Genomic DNA, 18807 nt, shown 5'->3' with positions numbered 1-18807 from the left:
ATGCATCGAAACTCCCAATGTGCAATCAAGGGATAGGTACTCACTGATCGACTCGTCAAATGCCATGTTTGCTTCATCTTAAGTTTAAGTTTGACCCTCTGTCATCCCCAGCGGAGTCGCCATTTTATGGACCCCGCATTTCGGCTCATGCGCTTCCCACTCGATGGCTGACTCGATTTTTATTTGAAAAATTGATTTGTTGATTAAAAATGACTTGGAGTCGTCACTTATTTTTGTATTATTTTTAAAAGAGTAAACAAAATAAGAAATAAAACCCTAAGTATGACTCCTTATTTTTGGAAAAGGTGGTCTGTGAAAAACCGGATCGGGCTCGAGGGTCATGTTACTTATCAGGAAGGTACAGTATGGATCGTAGTACCTCTCTAAGTCCTTAAAGTCGGGTCTCTACTAATAGAACGAAGCCGACATGGCAATTAATGAGAAAATCAATGGATACCTAAGTCAAATCATGCATATGAGAATCGGAACATGCGTAGAGAATGATCAGGATGAAAGTGCATGCGTACCTGGGCCACGAGCCAAAATGCGCTATCAAGAAACAAGATTAGTACACAATTAATGAATACAAAATACAGTTCATGCATATCGGAGTGCAAAACGAAGATCAAGCAAAATACATTAAGCACAACAGTTGACAATCGAAAGAGATCAAACATAGGGCCCCCACCAAAGCCTAATTTATTACTCATGAACTAGTCTCACAAATTCCGTGTTTTAGAATTATGAAGAATTCACTAATGCTTATGTAAAATCAAGAAGAACAGAGGATTATTTAGGAACCGAAATGGAATTAAAACTATTCGAGTGAAAATTGGATTCTTGGAGCTTATTGGAAAATTGGAGTCTTGGGAATTAAATTTAAAAGATTAGAGCTTCGGTAATTAAAATGAAATTTGTCAGAGAAAATAAGAAATGAACTTTAGGGAATTAAACTGCAAGGATATAGATTTTGAAAGTTGAATTTGTAATAATAATAATAACAAGGAATGAACTTTGGGAAATTGAACTGCGAGAATATAGATTTTTAATAATAATAATAATAACAATAATATTAATAGTAATAATAATAATAATAAATGAATTTCAGGAAATTGAACTACTAGAATATAGATTTTTAATAATAATAAGAAATGAACTTTAGGAAATTAAATTGCGAGGATATAGATTTTTAATAATAACAACAATAATAATGATAATAATAATATTAGGAAATTGAACTGAGAGAGAGTATAGATTTTTAATAATAATACTAATAATAATGATAATAATAATAATAATAATAATAATAATAATAATAATAATAATAATAATAATAATAATAATAATAATAATAACAATAAATGATCATAATAATATGGATAAACAAAAGGGATTAAAAGGGCTTTGGAATTAGAAGGGCCTAAGGTGAGAAGGGCTTTGGAAATGGGTTTGGGACATTAGAAACGAATTGGGCTTTGGAATTAGAAGGGCTTAGGGTAAGAAGGCCTTTGGAAATGGGCTTGAGACATTAGAAACGAATTGGGCTTTGGAATTAGAAGGGCCTAGGGTGATAATAATAATGATAATAATAATAATAATAACAATGAGGTTTTGAAATAATAATAATAATAATAATGATAACAAGATTTTGAGAGTTGAATTAATAATAATAATAATAATAATAAGAATATTTTAAAAGTTGAATTAATAATAATAATAATAATCATAATATTTTAAAAGTTGAATTAATAATAATCATAATAATAATAATAACAATAAGATTTTTGAAATAATAATAATAATAATAAGGTTTTGAAAGTTGAATTAATAATAATAATAATAATAATAATATTTTAAAAGTTGAATTAATAATAATAATAATAATAATAATAAAAGGAATTAAAAGGGCTTTGAACATTGGGAGTTAGAAAGTTTCAACCAAATGGGCCAGCTTTAGAATGAGGCTTTTCTTTCCTTCCATTTTTTTTATATTCACGTTTGGGCTTGGGCTTCATCACAAGCCCAAAACCACTAGCTAAATCAACTAAACCCCCAAGCCCATTAGCAATCACAGGCACTTCCCATGTAACACTGCCACCTACCCTCCTCCTCGTTGCTGCCAGTGAAGAGCACCAGTTCAACGTCACTAGTGGGGGTCGCCTCCGCCTCCTTTCGCCTCGTAGCTGCTACGCATGGTCTAAAGAAGATGACATCGAACCACCGCCGCCATTAGCGCCATCATCACCAAGAACAATGTCACCGACATGGGTATCGGTGATGGGAAGAAAAAAATGGGTTTGCTGAAGGTAGCGGGTGCGAGTGAACGTCATGTGGGGTGTGTAATGAAAGGTGGTATTCATGTGCATGAGATTGGTAAGGTTGGGTGGTATAGGTTGGCAAGAAAAGGGGATGCATGACGAATATGTGGTGTAGGGAGAGGAAGGTGACGACATGCATGGAGGCATAGAAACTGACCATGGGTACACAACTCTCATAAACGTTAGCAAAGAATGGGTATGGGTAGCGTGAAATGGATACGACATGGAGATATATGAGAGACGGTGAGTATCGTTGCGGGTTTGGTGAGTTTGGGTGCATGGAGAGGCTACAAATCGATTACAAACAAGAACAAGCAACAAAAAAAATGAAAGCATTCCATAATCTCTTAATAACAACAAATGACAACAGAAGAAGCAAAGCATTCAATAATCTCTAAATACCTTGTAATGAGCGTGATAAAAAAAAAAAAAAAAAACTCACCGATTGACAGATCAAAATCCAAAAAAAAAAAAAAACCAACAATCGGGACTCCCCTCCAGCTCCAGTTTTCGCCCCTCTCTCTGCCAGAATATCCATTCTCAGTGTAGCTTTTCCTTCATTTCTCTGAAATCCCTTTTCCCGGCAATGTCCCCCCCTTTGTAACTCATTTTTTTTTTCTTTTTATTTTCCTGCCCCCTGTTCTCTGCCACCCTTGCTGCCACCAACAACCCCACCTCAATTCTTTCCCATCTCACCCACTCTCATAAAAATAAAAATAAAAATTCATACTAAATGGCACAATGCGAGCCCGGTTAAGGCCTTAGGCACCTAGCGTGGAGGGAAGACCATGTATAGCAACAACCCAAGAGGCCTATCCTAGTCTCTTGACTGTAGTGGTCATGCCAAAATGACTTCCCCATCCATCAACACAACAACAAGCAAGGGCTTTAACAGATTGAGGTCCGCTCAGCTCTATTAATTGATGACTGGATGACATGCTCTCCACACCCTTTTGCCCTTACATCATCAACTATGAGTCTCCAAGAAGGTTCATTGTATCGAAATTCACCACATATGACAGAACAAGTGATTCGTTCGATCACATCATGCATTACTGGCAGCTTATCACCCTTGATATATGGAGTAACGCGCTGTTATGCAAAGTCTTTCCAGCTAGCCTGCACAACCAGACTCTTTCGTGGTTCCACTACCTCCCAATGAATTCCGTGAATAATTTCTGAGATTTGTCTAAAGCCTTTGTGGGACACTACCTATGTTCGACACGACACGAACATAACATAAGTACCCTGAAAATTCTTAAAATGCAGGAAAATGAATCCTTGAGAGAGTTTGTGAAACGGTTCGGACATGCTGTGTTCCAAGTAGAGTCTTGTAGCATGGACGTTATCTTACAAATCTTCAAAAGAAGCATCTGTTTGGCAACAATGTTCTTCGAGTCTCTCACTAAGAAGTCACCATTAACAATGGACGACCTGTTCAAATGAGCAAACAAGTATTCCATGTTCGAAGACGACGTTCGCGCGGCTACACAACAGGTCCTGGTCACCGGTCGACTTACCAGAAACAACCATGCTAGAAGTTCTAAACCCTCAGTTCAACTAAGGCAAGCCGGCAAGGGGCGGGATGGTTAGCAGCAGCCAAGCCAAGCGGGCCTAACCCCCTTCAACATCTTGTATGACAAGTTTCTTCCTATGATTCGTGATCTGTTTGATTTCAGGTGGTTGGAATCGATTAAGACAAATCCGATGAAGCGGGACCGAAGTCGGAAATGTACCTATCACAAAAATCATGGCCACACCACGGAACAATGTAGAAGTCTCCATTACTTAGTGGAAAGACTAATTAGGGCTGGGCACCTAAAACAGTATGTTCGCACAATCGGAGGTCATTGGGAAACAACTCGAGATTTGGTTGCCTAAGCCCCTATAACTTCCGCAGCTCCTAAAGCTGTCATCAACTACATTCATGGAGGCCTCGTTGATGAGAAATACAGTTCCAACGAAAGAGGCAAAGACTAATGAGAGCGGCCTCTGTGAGGGAGTAGGTTTGCTCCGTCCAACACAATTTGCTGGGTGGGGGTGCATGCCCAATGGACAAGATAATCACCTTCTCTCCAATAGACCTCAACCGGGTCCTACAGCCACACGAAGATGTCCTGATCTTGACACCAGGGATGAGTAGTTTTGATGTAAGAAGAGTTTTGATCGATTTGGGTAACTCATTTGACCTTTTGCACATGTCGACATGCAGTCAAATGAGACTCCTACCATCTGCCTTGGAGAACCGTGAACGGATATTATCTGGATTCAATGGAGCCTCGACAACTTCCTTGGAAGACGTCATATTGCCCGTACAAGCTGGTCCGATCACCCAAAATGTGAGATTCTTGGTAGTAGAGGATTTGTCCCATTTCAACACCATCATGGGATGCATATGACTTCACAGTATGAAGGTCATTCCTTTTACATATCATCAAATGGTTATCTACCTCACTGAGGACAGGCATATCGACCTTTTTGGCAGTCAAGTGGCTACGTGCTAGTATTATCAAGTGGCGCTAGAGTCCAAACTCAGTGAGCCACGCTCGGAACCATTGAATACGGAGAGATAATAACAATTACGAAGCCCAACAGAAAAATATCTGCTGGTAGTTGACCCACTCCAATCCTTGCATCTCTTAGATAGTAGTGATCGTGTTACATATGCCAGTTCCCTCATAGCACCAAAAGAGTTAAAAGTACTCAAATGCGTGCTTCGACAGAACAAATATGTCTTCGCATGGACTCACTCTGATATGCCCGAAATCCATCCATCTATAGCCTCACATCGGCTCAACATCATACCTTTCTCACGACCCGTCCTCCAGAAGGTCCGACGCTTCCACCTAGATAGGCAAATGATCATCTAGTTCGAGGTGGACAAATTTTTGACAACATGGTTTATCATGGGAGTGGAATATTTGGATTGGTTGGCTAACGTAGTGGTTGTTCCAAATAAAGAAGGGAAGTGGCGAGTTTGTGTTGATTACACCAACCTGAACGACGCTTGTTTGAAGGATAACTTCCCCGCTGCCCTGAATAGATCAGATAGTTGACTCCACTACCGGACATGTGATGCTCTCTTTCATAGATGCATTCTCTGGGTACCATCAAGTTCCCATGTTCCAACCAGACGAAAAGAAGACAACCTTCATGATGCCACATGGGCTGTACTGCTATAGGGTCATGCTGTTTGAACTCAAGAATGCTGGCGCTACTTACTAAAGGCTGATGACATAGATCTTCAAACCCCTGATCGGTAGGACCATGGAGGTCTACATCGACGATATTATGGTAAAAAGAAAAACCTAAGGCAAACACTCCCAACACTTTGAAGAAGCATTTCACTTGTTGAGGGTGTACAACCTAAAACTCAACTTGGCAAAAATGCACATTTGGTGTTAACGCAGACAAATTTATGGGGTTTATGGTAACGCAAATGGGAATTGAAGTCAACCCAAACCAAGTAAGAGCCATCCTGGAGACGCCTACCCTGAGTAGCAAGAAGGAATTGTAGCACTTCATTGGCCTTCTAGTTGCACTAGGGTGCTTCATAGCCTGTTTCACAGACAAACTAAGACCATTCTTTCTCACATTAAGGGTGATTCATCCCCAATTGGTGTTCCTTTGATTCAATCCTCAGACGGGAGTTATCAACAAAATTTATAAACCTAATTCACCATATACTAGGGTAGCATAGCTAGCACAGCATAGTGGTTCTAGGATCGTCCACAGAGATGGGTTTTCATTTCACACCTGATATTAGTTTAAAGAATTGGATTGGTGCTTTTTCTTTTACAAGTTAGTTTTAAAAGAAAACATAATCTTTGGTTTGAAAAAGGTTGGTTTTAAGCTAACCAAAAATATAATCACTGATGGATTTTCAGGTCACTAGGTTCAAGTTCCTTATACAAAAGAGAAGATTCCGGATCTTTTCCTCGCATCGGGGATTTAACCTATAGTTATCCTCCCAACCGGTGTGTTACAGTTGCTTCCCATTAATGGTTTCAACGCTAAATCATTCTCACAATACATCTTGCAATGGCTCGTACCTTTCACCTAGCATTTGTCATTTAAGGTGATCCTTAACCTTGGATTACCCTTTAAAAGCTCGCAGGAAATAACTAATGGATGTCTCCAAGGAGTCCAAAAGCTTACCAAGTGTTGGCTATTCTAAGTAATCCTACCTTTAAACCACCTCCCAGAGGCTCGCAAGAGATAACTAATGGATCTCTATGGACTGAGTCCGAAAAGCTTACCAAGTGTTGGCCCAGGTGATTATAAGGGATTTTAAGTTAACTAAAAATATAAAAACCATTAACGGGTCACAACTTCCTTTTCATTAAAAACTGAAACAAGGAAAACTTCTACTTTTGTATCTGGGTCCCTTACCTAGCTTCCTTCCGTCAAAGAAATGAAAAGCCTAGCCACTCATCCTCTGAGAAAACATCATCAGAGGTTGTTTGGTTAGAAAGAAAAATACAATCAAAGTGAGTAGGTAAAACAGAGCAAAGCTCTATATATTTCTTACTAAAAATGTACAAGTGATCCCTAAGAATTTATTCCGAGATTCTGAGATAGATATTACAAAGAGATATCTTAAGATATATAAAGAAAGATATTTTCAACCCCTCAATTAGATATCCTAAATATCTTAAAAGATCTTCAGCTAATTACAAGGAGAGAATAGATAATTACACAAAATATCTTAAGGTAAAATCTAACGGAGTCGGTGCAAAATATCTGAAGATTACATGAAGGTTTCGCAAGTGAGAAATGGAGCTGCGAAAATTTCGCAAAAGGAAAAGGAGATGCGAAATTTTCGCAATGCTGAAAAGGAGATGTGAAAATTTCACATGTGGTGAAAGGTAATGTGAAATTTTCGCAAGTGAAAAAGGTGGCTGTGAAAATTTCGCAAGTGGTGAAAGATGATGCGAAATTTTCGCAAGTGAAAAAGGTTGCTGCTAAATTTTCACAAATGGTGAAAGGTGATGCGAAATTTTTCAGTGTTAGATTCCTCCTCTGATTCTCTTCCTTGCACACTTGATTGATTTGGCAAAGACTTTAAAGCTCTATGTGGATTCTTCATGTAATTTAGCTTCAATCTTGCTTTGCCATGGATTACACCAAGTTCTCCCTCATTATTGTCTTGTTTTAATGATAAAAAAGCTATCAAAAACATCAAAACTTGCCAAAAACTGATTAGTAACACTTGCAAGGGTCCTTAATGTGTCAATTGAGTTAAAATGTAATAAATACTATTCAAAAGTGTTTAAAAGAGTTTATAAGAATTTATGAAAGAGCACTTTTTGTGTAGTAATCAAAGAGGGGCAAACACGAACGGTTGGATGGACGAATGCGAATGGGCACTCGACGAGGTCAAACGTTACCTTGCCCAACCACCCATTCTGAGTAGCTCGCAAACTGGCGAACAACTCTACATGTATTTAGCCGTGTCAGACTATGGGGTCAGTGCTGTTTTGTTTCGCCAAGAAAAGATAAAGAACAGAGGTTCGTCTACTATGTAAGCAAAGCGATGGTTGACACGGAAACTTGGTACTCTAAGATGGAGTAAACGACCTTAGCCTTGAAAAACGTTGCCCAAAAGCTCCGCCCATACTTTCAAGCCTATGAGGTGATTGTACTTACGAATCAACCACTCAGAAGCATCTTGCATAAACCAGACCTATCCGGAAGAATGCTAAAGTGGGCCATAGAGTTGAGTGAGTGCATAATCAAATATTAGCCTAGACTGGCGTTGAAGGGGCAAGTCATGGCTGAGCTCTCCCAAAATCCATCCCACCTAACAAACTCCTTTGAAGAAGGGTGGTGGACGCTTCATGTGGATGGAACATCTAGGGCCTCTAGTCCCAAGGTAGGCCTAGTTTTACAATCACTAATCGAGAAGCTACTAGAACAGGCTATTCGGCTCGGGTTTCCTATATTTAATAACGAAGTTGAATATGAGACAATTTTGGCCGAACTGGACCTTGCCTTTGCCTTAGTAGTGGATAAATTGAGAATATACAACGATTCTCAACTAGTCATCGAGCATATCCAGAAAGAATATGAAGCTAAGGACGAATGCATGGGTCGCTATCTCATACTAGTACAAGCTGACTTAGCAAAACTAAGTGAATGGGTCGTTGAAAGAGTGCCCTGAATAGAAAACTTAATGGCTAATGTACTAGTCAAAATTGCTGCTACTCTTCCTGTAAAGGAAGCCATGTTACTGCCCATCTACCTCCAGACCACATCCTCTATTGCGACTACGTCAATATGTAGTACTGTTGAGTCCAACGTTGGCTGGATGCACGACATCGTGAGGTATCTTCGGACAGGAGAAATACCTGAAGAAAAAAAACAAGTGCACAAGGTTCGGGTGCAAGCTACTCACTTCACTCTTATCGGAGACTGCCTTTACAGGCGATCTTTTGGGAGACCGTACCTCAAGTGTTTGGGTGATTCAAAAGCATAGTACGTTCTAGCCGAGCTTCATTAGGGCGTATGCGGTAATTATGCAGGTAAACGTACCTTAGCACACTGCGGTCACACGTAGGGGTATTATTGGCCCACCATGAAGAGAGATGTTGAAAACTATGTAAGAAGGCATGATAGGTGCTAGAGGTACGCTCCCATTCCTCGTATTCCATTTGAAGTTCTCAATCTGAACACTAGTCCTTGGTCGTTTGCATTGTAGGGGATGGATATAGTTGGCCCCTTACCAATTGTAACTACGTATAAAAAATTTATGCTTGCAACCATTGATTATCTCAGCAAATGATGCCATTTTTCTTCATGCAATACTGATAGCCGAATAAGAACATGTCGTCTACCTGCCTCTAATACTTCCTCTTCAACTCCTCCTTCTGAGCAGCAAACCTCGCTTGAAGATCCTCAATTTTCTTCTTTAGTAGCTCATTCTTCTACTCAACTTTCTTACATTTAGCCTCATCCGCCTTCCTCTTCTCTCTCAGACGACATGCCTCAACATTGGCCGCCTCTCTCTCATTCTTTGCTTTCTTTAGCGACTCGGCCCTGACGACAATAGCCTCCCGAGTGGCAGCAAGCTCGCTCTTTGCCTGTTCTATCTTGGAACGAAGTTCTTCGCTTCCGTCCATTTATTGGGCGAGGAATGCCCTCATAGCCTCGACAACTTCCAACCGCTTGAAGAGTAGAGCGTGCTGTTGCATTAGATTGCAGATGTCGACCACCACTTAAAACGACAGAAGGAAAATGTTAAACAATCAGAAGCTAGGACATCATAAACTAAAGGGAGACAAAACTTATCACTTTGGCCATCTCAACAGTTGTGTAATCCTGCATAGTCCGGATATGGGAAACGACAAATTCTAGAGTACCTTATGGAAGTCAGGTTGCATAGGAGATAGAAGGATTGTCGTCTAGATCCACCGTGACCTGCTTAGTGAGCGGGAAAAAGTCCCCCATATTGGTCACAGGAGGCTCAACCTCAGTGAAAAAAAAAACCTGCTTCAACAATTCGACCATTTCCTCCCAATTAGGAGCGTGAGGTGCCTGAGGGCGTGGAGAAGCATAAACGTCTTTTCCATCAAGATCATCGTTGATTGGGACCAGACCAATGGAAGCCCTGCCTCACTCAGGGCGGGCATCTTTCCCAATAGAAGACCTCGCGACCGACAGACGACTGGGCCCTATAGCATTAGCAAAGGGCCTTGGTGGTGGGAGAATGTCTGGAAAGGGCGCCGCGCGGGGTACCTCCACACAGGACTTCTTGGCAAGGGGATGGGAAATTGCAATGGATTCAGAGGTGCTTGCGCTGCCTTTCTTTGAAGCCGGTTCGTAGGTTCGCTGCCATGTCTTCCTCTTCATTTGTCTCACAGATGATACGATACACTACTTGTTCAACCTCTATCTCCAGTGTAGACCCTCCATTTTATCATCTTAGCAAATGTGACATTAGGTGTCTTCCCATACTTCTCTCTTGACTCGTTGTCATCCCTTGATGGCCTGTTGACACTTATATTAGTTTCATTTTCTAAGCCACCTTTAGGGACCCTCTGTTGAGGGACTCATTCGAACCCACATTGTGACCTTAACTACCATAGACCCTCCATTTTGTCCTATTAGCACATGTCCTATTACGTGTTCACTTGGTATTTTACAACAATTCCCTAGTGGCCCATTACTACTCATGTAGCTTATCATTTCTAAGCCACCTTGGAGACTTTGGTTGAGGGACTCATCTGACCCCATTCTAATTCTAGGCAGCCTTAATTGAGACTTAGGTTTTTTCCTTGTTAGGCCCATTTAGGTACACTTGGCCCATTAGGCCCCACCTTAGGTCCATTTAGGTATACTTGGCCCATTAGGCACCACCTTAGGCCCATCTAAGTTCACTTAGACCCACTTAAACACACTTGGCCCACTTCGTTTGCCCTAGCACACTAGGACACACCCTAGGTCACCTGTAGACATTTTTGCATGGTTTGCATGGTTGCATGATTCGTATTTTCGCATAGTTGCATGACTCGTATTTTTGCATGGTTGCATGACTCATATTTTTTGTGGTTACATGGCATGTATGGCTTGCATGTGGTTGATTTTTATTTTCATTTTTTTAGGTGCATGAGTTAAATTTCTTTTGATTTTCAATTTCATGATATTTATTGATTTTAATCTTTATTTTATTTTATCTTTATTTTATCTTTATTTTTATTTTTACCTTTATTTTATTTCTTGCATGAGGAAACGGTTGCCAGTTTTTTGGAAAGAGGATCACCAAGATTTTTGACAAAAGAAAGTCCAAGGCTGTATATGAGGTGCAAATATATATTAAGGATATTCACGCGTCAAAGGGATTCTAGTTCTAAAAGGAAAAAAGATTTAGAGGGAAAAATGGAACTCTCCAGATTTGTGGCCGCCCATAAGGTAAGAAGGGGTATCATTCACTCAATATGGGAGGTTCAGATTTAAGTGGAAACATTAGAAAGGACTCACCATGAGTGGTGCGGCCAGAAGAATACATGGTTATATTGACTTTTGGATATGAAAAGGAATTGGAAGTTGAGTGGAGTTTGATGGAAGGTGTGGCATTGATGTTTGGATATGGGAAAGAGACTTACACGTCACCTAGGAAAAAGATAGAGATCATGGGAGATTTTTTTTTGGGACGCTAACTGAGGCTTCAAGCCTACAACTTAAAAAACAGAAGATGAAGAAAATGTGGTGAGACATTGAATCCTAAAAATCCTTTAGAATGCATTGGAGGGTTCAATATCCAAAAAACCATGCTTGAAAATCTTCTAGGATGTATTCGAGGCTAGCATTTTCTCTTGCTTGCCTCCTCATTCAAACCAAGGCTTTCATGCCCGCCTACTCTTTCTTTCCTCTCTTCTCTCCCCTCTCCTTCTTCTTTCATTTGCCGTCGGGGACTTTGCGGATATGCCGCCAAGCAATTCTCTGATGATCAGTACGACTGCGATTTTGAGAGCCATAAGGCATCATCCTCAGTGGCAAACATTGATGAGTGGAAGTGGAAACTCAGCCTGCTATCACGCAACGAACAAGATCAAGAGATTGTGTCCAAAGATAAAAAAGATAGGAGAGACTATGAACAGATTTCTAATCTTGCCAACAGGACGGGTCTTTACAGTGAGATATATGGAAAAGTGGTGGTTGTGAGCAAGGTTCCACTACCCAACTACAGACCAGATCTCGATGATAAACGACCATAGAGGGAGGTAGTTATCCTACTAAGCTTGTAGAGGAGAGTAGAGGGTTTACTTCAGGAGCATCTTGATAAAATGCAGTTGAGTTCTGGAAAAGTCGGTGACTGTTCTGATGATGCCAAAGACAATGGTGGGTTTGAAGATGTGAATCCTGAAGATAAACCAAACTCTCTCCTAGATGGGTCTGTTATGGAAAAGATAAAATGAGAAGAATAACATAATAGTAAAAGAACATACAATAAATGAATACTAATAATAATAACACTAATAATAATAATAATAATAACACTAATAATAATAATAATAATAATAATAAATAATAATAATAATACTAGTAATAATAATAATAATAATAATAATAAGATAAGATCCCTAAGCACATGCAATTTTCTGAAAATAAATAAGTAGATGAATAAATAGATAAAGCAAGAAAAATAAATAAATACCAAATGCACGTAAACAATAATCTAAATATTAAACTAAAACACAAATAAAAAATAAAAATAAAAATAAAAAACCAAAAATATCAAATTAAATCAAAATCAAGCCAAATACTCTCCTAATCTCAAAAATCAAGCAATAAAGAAATCAATCTAAGGGAATTAAGCCAAAAAAAAAAAAAAACATTTAAGTAACCTAGGTGAAAAAGTGCCTAAGTGGAAAATGTCAAGATGAACTAGGAGTGTACCTAATGGGCCAAATGCATCTAAATGGGCTTAGGGTGCCAAAGTGGGCTTAAGGTGGTGCTTAATGGGTCACTAGAGAATTATTGTAAAGTTTCAAACGAACACGTAATAGAACATGTGCTAGTAGGACAAAATGGAGGGTCTACACTCTGGGTGAATCAGTTGGCTATAAAGTTCGATAGGAGGGAATGAAATGAAAAAAATACCCATATACTTTTCTGTACCAGTGGTATTTTACTTCGACAGTTGTTAAGCGACCCCAACCTGAATGGTATAACCCATGATTTTTTGTTGATGAAATTCATGAACGAGGCATGAATGAAGATTTCCTATTGATTGTGGTGAAGGACCTTCTCCCATGTCTTCGGGATTTGAGATTGATTTTAATGAGTGCTACTCTTAATGCTGAGCTCTTTTCTAATTTTTATGTGGAGCACCAACAATTCACATTTCGGGCTTTACATATCCAATGAAAGCCCACTTTTTGGAAGATGTGTTAGAAATGATAGGATATAAATTGACTTCATTCAACCAAATTGATGATTATGGCTAAGAGAAAATGAGGAAGACTCAGAAGCAGCTAGTACCAAGAAAAATGAAAAACAAGATCACTACTCTTGTTGAGGGTGCTCTTACTAAGTCAAGCTTTGAGAATTATAGCTCTGGAGTACGTGATTCGCTGACATGTTGGACGCTTGATTGCATGAGATTTAATCTTATTGAGGCAGTTTTATGCCACATATGTCGGAAAGAACGACCAGATGCAGTGTTAGTATTCATGATAGGTTGGGAGGACATTAGTTGTTTGAGGGATCAAATTAGAGCTCATCCCCTCCTAAGGGATCCTAATAAAGTTCTGCTGCTTACGTGCCATGGTTCAATGGCAACTTTTGAACATAACTCATATTTGAAAGTACCGCCGTAGTCGTCAGGGGGCACCAACAAGCCGTGCAAGGTCGACGTGGTGGTGTCTGATCAGTTTCCGGCGGGTCTTAGGGTTCTTGTTGTCGATGATGACGTCACTTGTTTGAGGATCCTGGAGCAGATGCTTCGATGGTGCTTGTATCATGTTACAACTTGCTCCCAAGCCACTATTGCTTTAAATATACTTCGGGAGAAGAAAGATTGTTTTGATATTGTGTTGAGTGATGCTCGTATGCCTGATATGATCGGCTATAAACTTCTTGAACATGTTGGGCTGGAAATGGACCTCCCTATTATTATGATGTCTGCTGATGGAAGAACAAGCGCTGTGATGAGAGATTGTATGCGATTATTTGATTAAGTTTGTTCGAATTGAGACACAAAAGAACATATGGTAGTATGTGGTTAGGAAGAAGACGCTCTAAGAGGATTTTCTGATTAACGCGCACAAGAGCCACGCATTCGGGAGGGGTATCAACGACACGAGGTAGGTAAGTTCTCGTTTTAATTTTGATTTAATTTAGTTTTAATATATATATATATATTTTTTTAATTTGGATGTGTTTGTGATTTTAATTAATTAATTTTGTTATATAAAGTTCACTTTTAATTCAGTTTTAGTTTAGTTTTAATTTATTTTTTAAATTTGGATATATTTGAGATTTTGATTTGTAAGTTTTATTAATCTTGTTAGATAAAGTACATATTTTTAATTTCGATTTAATTTAGTTACAATTTATTCTCTTAATTTAAGTGTGTTTGTGATGTTAATTCCTTAGTTTAAATATTCCTTATAGATAAAGTTCACATTTTTTTAATCCCAAATTAGTTTATTTTTAATTTATCTATTAGTTTAAATATGTTTGTGATTTTAATTCATTACTTTAAATAATTGCGTTAGATAAGATTTATATTCTGAATTAATTTAGTTTTAACCTACCTTTTTGTTTGAGTGTGTTTGTGGTTTTAATTCCTTGGTTTAAATAATCCTATTAGATAAAGTTTATATTTTTAATTCTGAATTAGTTTAATTTTAATTTATGTTTTAGTTTAAATGTGTTATTGATTTTAATTCATTAGTTTAAATAATTTTATTAGATAAAGTTCATGTTTTTAATTATGATTTAGTTTTGTTATAATTTATTTTTTAGTTTGGATGTATTTGTAGTTGTAATTTATTAGTTTAATTAATCTTGTTAAATAAAACTCATTTTTTTAATTATAACTTAGTTTAGATTTAATTTGGTTTTTTTTTTTTTACTTTGAGTATGTTTATGATTTTAATCCAATAGTTTATTTAATCCCATCACATAAAGTTTATGTTTTTAATTCTAATCAAGTATAGTTTCAATTTTTTTAGTTTAGGTGTACTTGTGTGTTTAGCCAATCTTATGTTAATTCTTGATTGTTATGCTCAATTTATGTACTTCTTGAATACTGGTCATTAATTTTTGGTGAATGTCTCATTAGCTTATTTTGATCTAAGTTTGAATAGTTTATTACTCTGATAGTCTCTTGCCAAATTCACTTTTCAAAGGCCATTGGACAATGGTAAAGATTGACCGCCATTCTTACCACTTTAGTTTGCTTGGTTGTCAAAAATTTCACTTTGTGAATTCGTTTTCTTCTGTTTTGCTTGGTATTTTATTTCTTATGTTTTTTTTTTTTTTCAAATTAATTCCTTTTATTTTAAAATCAAATACTTTTCTCAAAAGACCTCTTTGAAAATTCTATTTTAAAAATAATTCATTTAGAGTCCTTAGAATCAAAATCTCATTTTCTTAAATAATATGCATCCATGTTTTGATCGGTTCACATCTTTATCTGTTTTCAATAAAAACTACGGTTTTGAGTAAGACACGAATCCAAGCTAGTGATCTTAAATAAATGGGATAATCCTAGGCTAAATTCGTGTATATCAATTAGGGAATTGGTGAAACCCCTACATAAAATTTTTTTTTTCAAAACTCATCTTTTCTGTCACATTTTCTATTTGTTGTAATCATATTTATTTATATTTTTTTTTTTAGGAATTATACACCAGATATAAGTGATAATTAATGATTTCGTATACTCTTGATCATTTTTGCTATGTTATTTAGATACTGAACATGCTAGGATTCTTTCTTTTACTAATCATTATTATAACTTTGATCTAACCCTCATGTCTTGAGGAAGCCCACTATATGTTATCTATGCTATCTAGGTACGCCCTTTATCACCCACTTTCTAAATTCCGTGAATATGTTTGTCGTTGTGAACTACGCCTATGTTTGATAGTGCTTGGGTGTATTGATATTTGTTTCATTTTTCACTATTTTTGATAAAGTGCATGTTGGATGATATACTATTTGAACTAACTTTAATGTTTTGTGACAGCGCTTAAGAAGCAGTCCAGGTACACTAACTCTAGCAAATACTATTAATCTTCCCCCCTAGCAACAATAGTCTCCCCTAGGAAGAACATCAAAACCCCACTTTCTAGACCTCGTAGCATCCATTTTGTACCCAAAAAACCACAAACTCCAAAAACAGTCCTAATACAACAAACAAACCAACAAAGCAAGAAAAAGAGGGGCAAGGATGCAGAAAAAAGATAACTCACCAAAACTGGCAAGAATAACCTTTAGTGAAGGAAGAGTTCGCCTGAAGAAGGCCTAAGAAGTAGCAATAGTGACGCGACGGAGGGAAGACAGCGATCGGAGTTGCAGTAGAGAAAATGTAGAAGGATAGAAGAAGAAGAATAACTCCAAAAGTGAGAATATCCAAAAAGTAACCCAAAGGGTCTGGAATCCCCTATTTATAGGGGACCAAAACCTTAGGGATCCCAAAAGATAAGCCGCCTAGAAGCGCAACCCGAAGTGACGCACCGCTTGACAACGACCTCGGTGAAATCGACCCTCATTAAAACCCTTAAGCGACACATGTCCCACAAACATTGAGGTAATTCAAAGAGACATTTTTAACCCGTCCACCTCTGTTTGGATAGAGGTGCACGGGTTAAAGGGGGCATTGTGGGGGCCTTCCATGTGTTAGTCCATGTATCACCCCTCTCAGCACTGTTCGGATAACTGAAACAGAGCCCGGAACCTTCTATCTAGACCACATAGGCATGTGGCAAATGACACCAAACTCCTTAAGCGGGCAATGTCTTCCAGCCAACCTTCAAGTCCCCCTCGCTGCATATAATTATTCCCTTCTAACATTAATGTGGCCGATGGGACCTTCCTCAATCCTACGTCCAAATCAGTGGATTATCACACACTGCCTCATATTTCCAACAAATTGAAATGACGGGCAACTACATCATGACGCACCATCTGACAATACCTACTAGCCGCCCTAAACTATGATGATTGTCTTGCCACCTACAGGAAAGTCATCATTACAGTAAAGGTCAAAGTGCCTACTTAGCACTACAATAACTTCCTCCTGAGCACTATAAAAAGCACTTTTGAAGCATAACCTAGGTATGCACGCTTAAGTTGACTTGTTCATTCTCTTCTCTAAATGTTTTAACCTATCTGTGTTTGACTTAACTTTCGGAGGAGCATGCCCGGACCATCTATCCAGACATCATTCGTGTAGGGAAGAAGCTTACTTAGTCTCCCATTGCTGGGTAGAAGCTCTCAGTGACACAACTTGAGGAGAATCAAACTCTAGTGGACCTTATGTCAACATTTAAGGCATTTTGTAATTAGTTTCCATATAATTGAACAATTTACCTTTTAAAATGATTTAATAGTATAACTTAATTTTTGTAAAAAAAAAAATTACAAATATAAAATAAAAGAATATTTCGTTGTTTTAATTCTTTTAAATGTCAAAGATTAGAAACATGGTTTACACACTTACGTGAATATAATTTATACATGCATATGAAATTTGCACCATTGGATAAGGATATTACACTAATTTTACAAAGCAAATATATTAATTATACAAAAGGTGTATAAAACTATTCTTTGTAAGCGATTTTAATCGATTTTGAACAATTATGATTTTTTCATGTCATCTAAGGACTGCATACTCTCGTGTCATACATTCCTTCATCACACATTCATCTTATATATTTTAGTTAATTTTGACAATTTAAATACTTATCTAATTAATGATATTTAGGAAAAAAATTTGGTTTTACATCTTCCACCATTTTCTTAATTAAACCGTCTGAAATAAGACACTGAAGCAATCACCCAAGCACGCCACATTCTGCCACGCCCATATATCATATCAACATATTCAATTAGACCTCGTGTCATTGTTCGCTTAGAGGTGAGCCGTTTTGCCACTACACAACTTGGAGTGCTTTAACGACCATAGCCTTGGTTTGATTTTACCTATTCTTCAACATTCTACAATTTTTTCTAGACAAAATAATCCATATGAAAGCTACGAAAAATTCCCCCTTCCAAAACTCAAGCGAGTGGGAGACAGTTAACCAAGCCTACTTTTGATACCTGATAGAGAGAGAGAGAGAGAGGAGACAGTTAACCAAGCCGAGTCCCCCATAGCCTTTGAGATGAACTAAAGGCCTCTTTAGTTAATCCCAAACTAGAAAAAATAATTTTGACACCTGATAGAGAGAGAGAGAGAGAGAGAGAGAGAGAGAGAGAGTAGCAACATGGAAAACAAGCCTGGATCAAAGGGATTGCCCCCAGAATGATCACCCATCACGATGCCCGACCATCTCAACAACTGGATCTCAAAATTACATTGAACGTCTCTGAAGAAAGTTCTAGGTTCCAAAAGAGGCCCTTCCCACTTTCACGAATTACAATATCAGCCAGCAGTTTACAAGGCTTCCCTCATAGCTTTTACCCTTACAATACCTGTATCACTTCTGGCATACCTTTTGCAGACACTGGGATTAAAAGCAGCACCTCTGATATGGTATTCCTATAATGATTTCCAGCCTCTGTTTTCAATGTCAGATGATTTAAAACACCGGAGGTTCTTTCTAAAGAATTCATGTCTTGGATAGGAAAGTTATATGAGATACAAGCAGTAATCAACGTAGTGGAAAACAACTTGAAACTTCTCCCCCTTTTGCGATGCAAGTGATTTCTGACCAGTACTAGAAAGAACCAATTCGGGTATTCCTATTGACAGCTTAATAGTAGCCAAGATGCTCTTCAAGGGGAATTGTCTCCAAATGCTTGCCATGTT

General features: G+C 38.0%; 1 pseudogene; it reads left to right on the top strand.

Annotated features, from left to right (window-relative positions):
* Positions 1 to 9918: 9918 nt before the first annotated feature.
* On the top strand, positions 9919 to 13999 carry LOC117930255 (annotated as a pseudogene).
* The last annotated feature ends 4808 nt before the right edge of the window (positions 14000 to 18807 follow it).

The sequence above is a fragment of the Vitis riparia genome, chromosome 2 (genome assembly GCF_004353265.1).
Source record: "Vitis riparia cultivar Riparia Gloire de Montpellier isolate 1030 chromosome 2, EGFV_Vit.rip_1.0, whole genome shotgun sequence".
Classification (NCBI taxonomy): domain Eukaryota; kingdom Viridiplantae; phylum Streptophyta; class Magnoliopsida; order Vitales; family Vitaceae; genus Vitis; species Vitis riparia.
The sequence above is the reverse complement of the archived record's forward strand: the minus strand, read 5'-3'. Positions and strand labels throughout refer to the sequence as shown.